This window comes from Corythoichthys intestinalis, chromosome 7 (genome assembly GCF_030265065.1).
Source record: "Corythoichthys intestinalis isolate RoL2023-P3 chromosome 7, ASM3026506v1, whole genome shotgun sequence".
Classification (NCBI taxonomy): Eukaryota; Metazoa; Chordata; class Actinopteri; order Syngnathiformes; family Syngnathidae; genus Corythoichthys; species Corythoichthys intestinalis.
The window spans coordinates 3164720-3173687 of record NC_080401.1 but is presented as its reverse complement, the minus strand read 5'-3'; positions in this window follow the sequence as shown (position 1 = coordinate 3173687).

The following is an 8968-nucleotide window of genomic DNA, read 5'->3' as shown; positions in this document are numbered from 1 at the left end:
AAATCTAATTCAGTCAAATTTACTTGAGGTACTAGCAGATAACTTCACTTATTTCTAGTAGATTTAAACTGCAAACACAGGACTTTAACTAGTTTTAAAGAGGTGTGTTTTTGCAGTGTATTTGATATATTTAACTGAAATGTTTGTTCCAAACAATCAGTGATTTACAAAGGACAATCTTAAAAATGGTGCCCAAACTTTTGCATACCACTGTAAATGTAACAGAGTAAATGTACCGCATTGCTATCCAACTCTGTTGGTAACTTCCGAATATAGCAAGGTCTGGTTATTGAACCTTGACATGTGTGCTCACCCGCCATCAAAGAAAGCTACAACAAATTCAGCTTTCACTCAACCTTTGTCTTACACATGCATACAGTTGTCCACTGTGGAGAAGAGTCAGTGTCTTGATTCCTAGACACACTCATGCACTTTTAATGGAATGCCTTTCTAAAACGCTGGGATAACACTGCCAACCGCAACCTTTTTCCACTGAGTGTGCATGAGCGTGAACGCTGTGTGTAGGGGTGCGTGTTCTTGCATGTGTATGTGTGTGCAGAAGGTGTGAATAACTATCATCTGCCGACCCATGGGTGCGATTTTTACTTGCCAAAGGGGAGGGTAAGTGAGTGGTCCCATGACCCTGAAAACCTAAAGGCCTGACATGAAATCTCAATGTTGTCTGTGCATGAAACTCTCACTGAATTGGGGATGCTAATGATATCAGTTACTTATTTGTTCCGGTCATAAAAAACATTCCTAAAATATCCGAACAAAAATGTTTTTGTCTGGAGTCGTGGTGGAGTTGATTTCAATATATATGTTATAAATTAAGCATTTGACATAGAGCGCGGCCATCAACATGACTCAAAAGCACAGATTTTAACCTCTTAGTTTTGAATTGCCACCGATTGACCACTGAAAACCAGTGATATGATCCTTTTAATTTCAAGCTCCGCGCTCGGTGGCAGTGGACGACGTCCCCTCGACGCACGACTACTCATCGGTATAATAGGAGCTATAAAGGAAGTATTCACTATTCAAACTAGGAACTATTTTGTCCACTAGAGGGCACTCATGCTCTTTGGACGAATGATCCTTCCTTTCTGTAAATGTTTTTTCTCTTGGCGCAATTCTTTTTTTTTTTTTTTTTTTTTTTTTTTTTAATTTAGCTTAATGTGGTTATGTAATGATTTATACAGTGGTATGAAAAAGTATCTGAACTTTTTGGAATTTCTCACACTTCTGCATAAAATCACCATCAAATGTGATCTGATCTTTGTCAAAATCACACAGATGTGTCTGCTTTAACTAAAACCATCCAAACATTTATAGGTTTTCATATTTTAATGAGAATAGTATGTAAACAATAACAGAAGGGGGGAAAATAACTAAGTGAACCATCACATTTAATATTTTGTGGACCACCCTTTGGCAGCAATAATTCCAACCAGACGCTTCCTGTAGCTGCAGATCAGTCTGGCACATCAATCAGAACTAATCTTGGCCCATTCTGCTCTACAAAATGCTGTAGTTCAGTCAGATTCCTTGGATGTCTGGCATGAATCGCTGTCTTTAGGTCATGCCGCAGCATTTCAATGGGGTTCAAGTCTGGACTTGACTTGGCCACTCTCGTGTATTTTTGTTCATCTGAAAGCATTCTGAAGTTGATTTACTTCTGTGTTATAGATCATTGTCTTGTTGCAGCATCCATCCTCTTTTTAACTTCAACTGTCTGACAGATGGCCTCAAGTTTTCCTGCAAAACATCCTGATAAACTTTTGAATTCATTCTTTCATTAATGATTGCAAGTTGTCCAATCTCTGAGGTAGCAAAACAGCCCCAAATCGTGATGCTCATTCCACCATTCTTCACGGTAGGGATGAGGTGTTGATGTTGGTGAGCTATTCCATTTTCCCCACACACATGAGGTTGTGTGTTACTCACAAACAATTCAACTTTGGTTTCATCAGTCCACAAAATATTTTGCCAAAACTTCCGTGGAGTGTCCATGGGCCTTTTTGCGTACATTAAACAAACAACAATGTTTTTATCAGACAGCAGTGGCTTCCGCCGTGGAGTCCTCCCATGAACACCATTCTTGGCCACAATGTTCCATATATTTGATGTGTGCACAATGATCTTGGACCGTGCCAGTGATTTCTGTAAGTCTTTAGAAGACACTCTAGGGTTCTTTTGTACCTCTCTGCAGTGGCGATCCTGGCTACTTTCGCGCCCTGGGCGAACCACCCCATCAGCACCCCCCCTCCAAACTAACCAACCCCCCCGCCGACATCAAACACAAGAATGTGTTACGTTTTTTACGTTATTTTATTAAATATATTATTGAACAACAACACGAAAAACAAGAAATACTAAAATAAAATACTAAAATACACATTATTCAAAAAGCTATATCACATAAAGCTTACAAAACATCATGTCAATGTATATGACATGAATGTTATTTAAGTTAGCATAGACCCACGCATAGCATTAAAAATTCCACCGTCACGGCGTACTATTGTTTACCAAATTCCCAGACTAATAAGCCTGTGTGAACTTGCACTTGTTGTGTTGTAAACATAAACTAGCCTACTGGAGAAATGGTAGCTGCTAGTTCAGCAAAGCTAACAATACAGTCGTCTTCTGTGGCTAAGTAGCAACATATTAGCAAGAGGATAATAACATAGCATATAGGCTACTGTTTCATTACATGCACAATTAACGTCACTCAAAGAGACCTGCATACCTTTATCTTTTGAACGTTTCTCCTCTTCTTCTTTCCTTCTCTTCCTGAACTGGGCACCTGATGGTTTTTTTGGTCGTTTGTCCATGATGATCACCTTTTCCGTCCGTCAACCACCAGAGTTAAGATTGACGTGATGTAAACAAATACACGTTGGTGCAGGCACAGATTCGTTGTTCTTTTTTTTTTTTTTTAAACATTTTACAAGATTGGGTTATGTCATAACCCGATACATTTAATAATATCTATGTTAATTTCATGAATTAAATACAATTTATTTGGAAGCAGGAGTTTGTGTTGTGTGGCCTGGGATCATGAGAGGTCAGTCTATCCCCCGCCCCCCTCCTTAATTTTCCTCTGAGAGTGAGTGAGACTCGTCCTGCTCACTCACTCTGCAGTTGCGAGCAGCTGATCCCCCTCTCGTCTCCCCCTGCCTTTTCTTCTGACACACACGACTCTCAGCAGCAGTTGACATGATAGTAAGGGGCGCCCTAGCGCCCACTCTACTAACTTGACGTGGAAATGAGCGGTATTAGTCTAGAAAACTAGCGGATTTTTTTTTTTTTTTTCTCGAGGTCGCTTGTGCGCCCCCAAATAGATTGCGCCCTGGGCGGTCGCCCACATTGCCCATAGCAAAAACCGCCTGTGCCTCTCTGAGTATTCTGCGCTGAACTCTTGGGGTCATCTTTGGTGGATGGCCACTCTTTGGGAGTGAAGCAACAGTGCCAAACTCTCTCTATTTGTAGACAACTTCTCTGAGTGTCGATCGATGAACATCCAGACTTTTAGAGATGGTTTTGTATCCTTTCCCAGTTTTATACAAATCAACAATCCTTGATCGCAGGTCTTCAGACAGCTCTTTTGACCGAGCCATGATGCACATCAGACAATGCCTCTCATCAAGACAATTCTTTCCAGGTGTGTGTTTTATAGTGGGCAGGGCAGCTTTAAACCACTCATCAGTGATTGGGCAAACATCTGACTTAAACTGTTTGGTAAAAATTGGTTTCAATTGTTCTTGATGTCTCCTTAGGCAGAGGGCTCACTTAATTATTTTTTCCCACTTCTCTCATTGTTTGCATGCTATCCTCATTAAAATATGAAAACATAAATGTTTGGGTGGTTTCAGCTGAAAGACTGCTTTTTTTAATCTGTGTGATTTTGACAAAGATCTGATCACATTTGATGATTTTATGCAGAAATGTGCAAACATTTCAAAAGGTTCAGATACTTTTTCATACCACTGTAGCACAGTATACTAATAGCAGTTCATATTGATAACTTCGTGCTGAGAAAAAATACCATTGCTTCAACATAAAACAAAAATTCAGACAGTGTAAGCAGTTACGCACAATGTTACTCATTACTTGGATATTATTTTCACCAAAGACCTTTTCACTTGTACTTGAGTACATTTTTTTTGGGATGAAAACTTTCACGTTTACTTGAGTATTATTATTTTGAAGTAATGCTACTCTTACTTTAGTAAGATTTTTGGCTACTCTACCCACCTCTGCTGATAAGACACTAAATGTTCATCCACATCATTTAAACAGTATTGAATACTCAAAGAAGTGCAGCCTGTCCAAAGATCATTTTATCCAGGTTCAACCATTTATCAATGTCATCATTTTTATTGTTCTATCGTTTCCTAATCCAGAATTGTTTCCAACAGTGTTCCATCCATATTCCAACAAAAACAATGCAGTTTTAAAAAACTTCCAATCTGAGGGGCACAAAAAGAGCTGTTATGCATGTAAGTGATTTGTTGAAATACTTTTGAAAAGCAGGTTAAATAAAAAATGAAACACATCAGCTGCTCTATATTTTTTTATGAGAGCACTTAGAGGGAGAATGCAAAGGTGTATGTGTGTGTGTAGGTGCGTGCGTGCGTGAGTTTGCTGTTGTGTTACATGAGCTTACAGGAGTGGACGACCAAATGTTTGTGGTTTTGGCTTTTGCTTCATTTATTTATTCATTTATTTATTTGTTCTCTGGTGAAGGGATTACATCTGAATTATGGAACAGTCCCCTTTCTCTCCTTAAGTAAAAAATAACATCTGTCTGGCAAATGGAGAGCTTAGTGTTTCTGTATAATTAATGGTAAAAGCCTCTAGAGCCGCACATAAAATATACATTTTCTAGACGGGACCCCCGTCACAAAGAGCGAGAGAATGCAGAGGAGAGGAAGGGGAGGCCAGTAGGAGGAGGGAAAACAAACAAATATCTGACTAAGCTGTTGTTCCAAAAAATGTACACAAATGAGCATCAGTATGAGATGATTGTTGCTTAGCCTTCGTTGGATTTAAAACATTAGAGTGTTCCTTATTTTATCTGTAAATATTACTGTTAGACTCTTACTCAGATTTGCCTAAATCCGCACAATACCCAAGCTCGGTGGTTGTCTAGGGCGTCATCTAGTGGAGATGGTGCCAAATTGCTTTGGAGAAAACAAAAATCATCAGGAAGAAAAGTAAGTACTCATGATTCCTGAACGCTTTTATACATATTAAGTACAATTCAATGTGCTACATATAAAAAAAATTATCAATTTCAAAATGACTGGTCTGAATCCGTGACCATGAGTCAAATTATGACCTGGCGCTCTGTATCTCTTGCTGCTCGTTTCATTCCTCACGTTGATATTGAAAGGTGTTGGGAGTTTACACGGAGTTTAAGGGAGGGCCATGGGGGCCAGACCCCCTCTGGTGTCCGAAAAGTGTCATTGCATGTAATTGACATTTCCTATAGGCTATATGATTTTATAATTAAAGAGTTTTCCGGTAAAATATTGTCTATAAAAAATGTAAGGCAATACAACAAACAACAAAAATGAATGAAATGAACAAAAGAAAAAGATATTTTTATAATGGGTCAGAATTATTTTTTTAACAGATCATGTGACTAGCACCTTAGATAGTCATTTGCTTTGCTTAGCCAAAATCACCTGAGGATCGAAGAGGCAAGATGGATTTATGTAATTTTTTTCAAACTTAAGCTTTCAAAAGAGACAACAACTACTGAGCAAAAAGCAAGTATTGACAATGTGAACCATGAAACGCCAGTGAGCTCCGCCGAAACGGTGAGCGGAATTTTAATTTGCCCCACTAAAGACGCTAATCTTACAACAGGGCCACCAACGGTGTCTTGCCAGTGTGTCAAAAATTGTATACCCTGGCCGCGGGAGCGTACACACACACACACACATTAGTTACGAGTTATGTCGACTTAAACAATTAATTGAAGCCAGAAAAGACACTGTTATATTTTTTGGACAACGACGTTTATTAAACTGGAGAAACTCCATATAGGACTTGAATTACAGTAATAACAGTTATAGGTCATCCTACAACTAAAAAAGTAAAACACTGCCTTTTTTTACGTTCAATACATATGTTACGATTTTTTTTTTTTTTTGATGGATGAGCCTTGCTTTAAAACCTCGTAGATAACTACATCACCAAAACACAGAAATCAAGCAAATCAGTGCAGCGCAGGTCTCCGCTCAGGGGATACAATTTTTGACGGGGGTAACTACATTGGCACGACACCGACGGGCATACCATATTCAACGGATGACCATCTTGGCGAAAAGTATAGCTGTCCTATGAAGCCTGATTAAAAATTCCCCTCAAGAATGATGGGAAACACAAAACACTCATTTTCAACTTATTATAAATACAATATTCTTGTAAGTTAATTTTATCAAGATGTGGTGCCCCCCCCCGCCCCAAAAGTCATCCGCCTATGGTTGGGAGGGGTTACGCATCATATCGCTGTATTATCGGCTAGCACTATTGATAAATGAATGTCTCACTTTTGTTGCTGTCAATGTGACATTTAAAGGGAATTACAGATTTCGAGACTTGTAGGCTCTAATAAATCACAATTGTTATATGTTATTAAAAACACATTAACTGTTGCCATTGATTTAAAAATCTTCATTCCCGGTGTTCGGCAATTCCTTCCGAAACGTCCTACACAATCCTCCGCGCTCTTGCGCAAACATCCGCACGCTTGCGCACATCGATTAAAAGCAGCGAGTACTCACTAGTTTTGTTTTTATTGAGTTTTTTATTACCTTTTCATTGCCTTAAAAATACTTTTTGCATGTATGACCCCCTCATACTTTTAACCACTGTTAGCTCCTTTAAATCAGGGCTAAAAACGCTTTTGTTTAGCACTGCATATCCATAACTGTCTATATATTTCAATCTACCTGCCTTCTATTCCTCTTGTGCTTATCTCTATTGCTGATTTCAATGATTATTATTAGTAGTAGTTTTTGCTTTATTTTTATTTTTGTTTTATTTTTATTTATTTATTTTTAATCTGTGATTAAATGCAATCTTTTGTCTTGGTTTTTACGTTGTGTTGATTTAAATGTGATTTTTATGGTCTTCATGTGATGTAAAGCACTTTGAATTGCCTTGTGTTGAATTGTGCTATATAAATAAATTTGCCTTGCGTTGCCTTGCCCTGCCTTGCCATTGTGTTTTTTTTTTTTTTTTTTTTGTGGTAGCTTTAAAGCAGTTGACCACATTTGTCACGAAGCGTATTTAAACCGTCCTAATCTGGTGTAACTACATTTAAGTATTTTCTTGAGGCATTTTTAAGTACGTTCTGCCTGTATGCATCTAAACAAAACAAGTTGAGAGTGCACGGTAGTACTTTGGGTGTCAAATTTGCCTCATGTCGCCAATGTAAAACACTTTGGCAGAACACCGGTAAACTTCCTGTTCTGTAACCCAAAATCAACAGGAAGTGTTCTGTAACCCAAAATCAAAAGAAGTGACCCTGAAATGGCCCAAAATCAACAGGTAATGACCCAAAATGGCCCAAAATGACCTCATTGCCGGACATCGGCTGCCACTGATGGCCATAGAAGTGGGAGGGGCCCGTCTGACGTGGGAGGGGTTCATTCGCTGCCACCCTCCCAGTTCAAATTAATTGGACGTCTACAGTGATACACATACACATACAAACATATATCTGAAGGAATAAGCTTGTTTTTCTGTTTATTACCGTAATTTCTGGACTATTGGGCGCCCCTGCTTGCAAGCCTCACCCAGTACATTTTTAAAGGAAAAACAATTTTGTACATACATAAGGCTTTCCTGTCTATTACCCACGTGTGCCCACATAGTAACGTGAGATATTTACAAAGAAATACACAGTTTAAAAAATTTTAATAACATACCTTAACTTTTCTTTCCAAACAGCGCCAGCAACACGGCAGTCTTATAGCAGCGACACGGCAGTTACACAGCAACAACACGGTAGTACAGCACTAACTGGGCTGGTTATTAAAAACATAAAAGTCTTTATTAGCAATCTTCATCTTCCTCCTATGCACTGAAACCATGGAAGTCTTCACCCTCAGTGTCGGATATGAATATGCTCAGATACACTTCCCCATGGACTTACTCAGTCTCTTCTTCGCTGTCACATTCAATGTCTTCCATAATGAGGCAAATTCACTCCTGAGCCCATGCCGTCCTCCTCGTCACGCAGCAGACCGGCTCCTCGAAACCCTTTGGTGATGGAGAACTTATTTCACACTGCTCCATGCTGCCAGGATCCACTGGCAGACCCGTGGAAAAGCTGCTCTTCGCATGCGGCCAGTCTTGGTAAATGATCTCTCGCCGCTGGTCATCCAAGCCTCCCATTTAATTCTGAGTGCCACCTTAATTTCTTCGAGCATTTCCCATGATGCAGGTCTACCACCGGTAATAGTGCAAACTAGCGTCTTCCTCAACACTTATATTCCACGTGTCTCACTCCCACATTCCATGCTTGAGCGCCCCTGGCGGCCGTCAGAAAAATGCACATATTGGCCGAATCATTGCATACGCCGCAGGACCCAAAATGAGGTAAAAAAGTACTGGCTTGTAGTCCAGAAATTATAGTAGTTGTTTTGTAGAATTAATTCCTGACCAATGTATCGATAATCGTTGTATCGCCATATCATGAGATCATCGTTATCGTGACCTTTCCTTTCATTTCGTGAGGTTCCCACCCCTAATGTCCATACAAGCAGCAAAGATGTTTTTTCATTCTTTTATTCTCAGTCATATAAAAGACTGTCTAACCTCTTCCAATCCAATACAAATAAAATCAACCATAAACCCACTCGAATCATTATAGGGCACTTTCACATTAGACCAGAGGTGTAGGGTCCGGTTAGAGAGCTACCTCGCAACAACACTTGCAAATCAC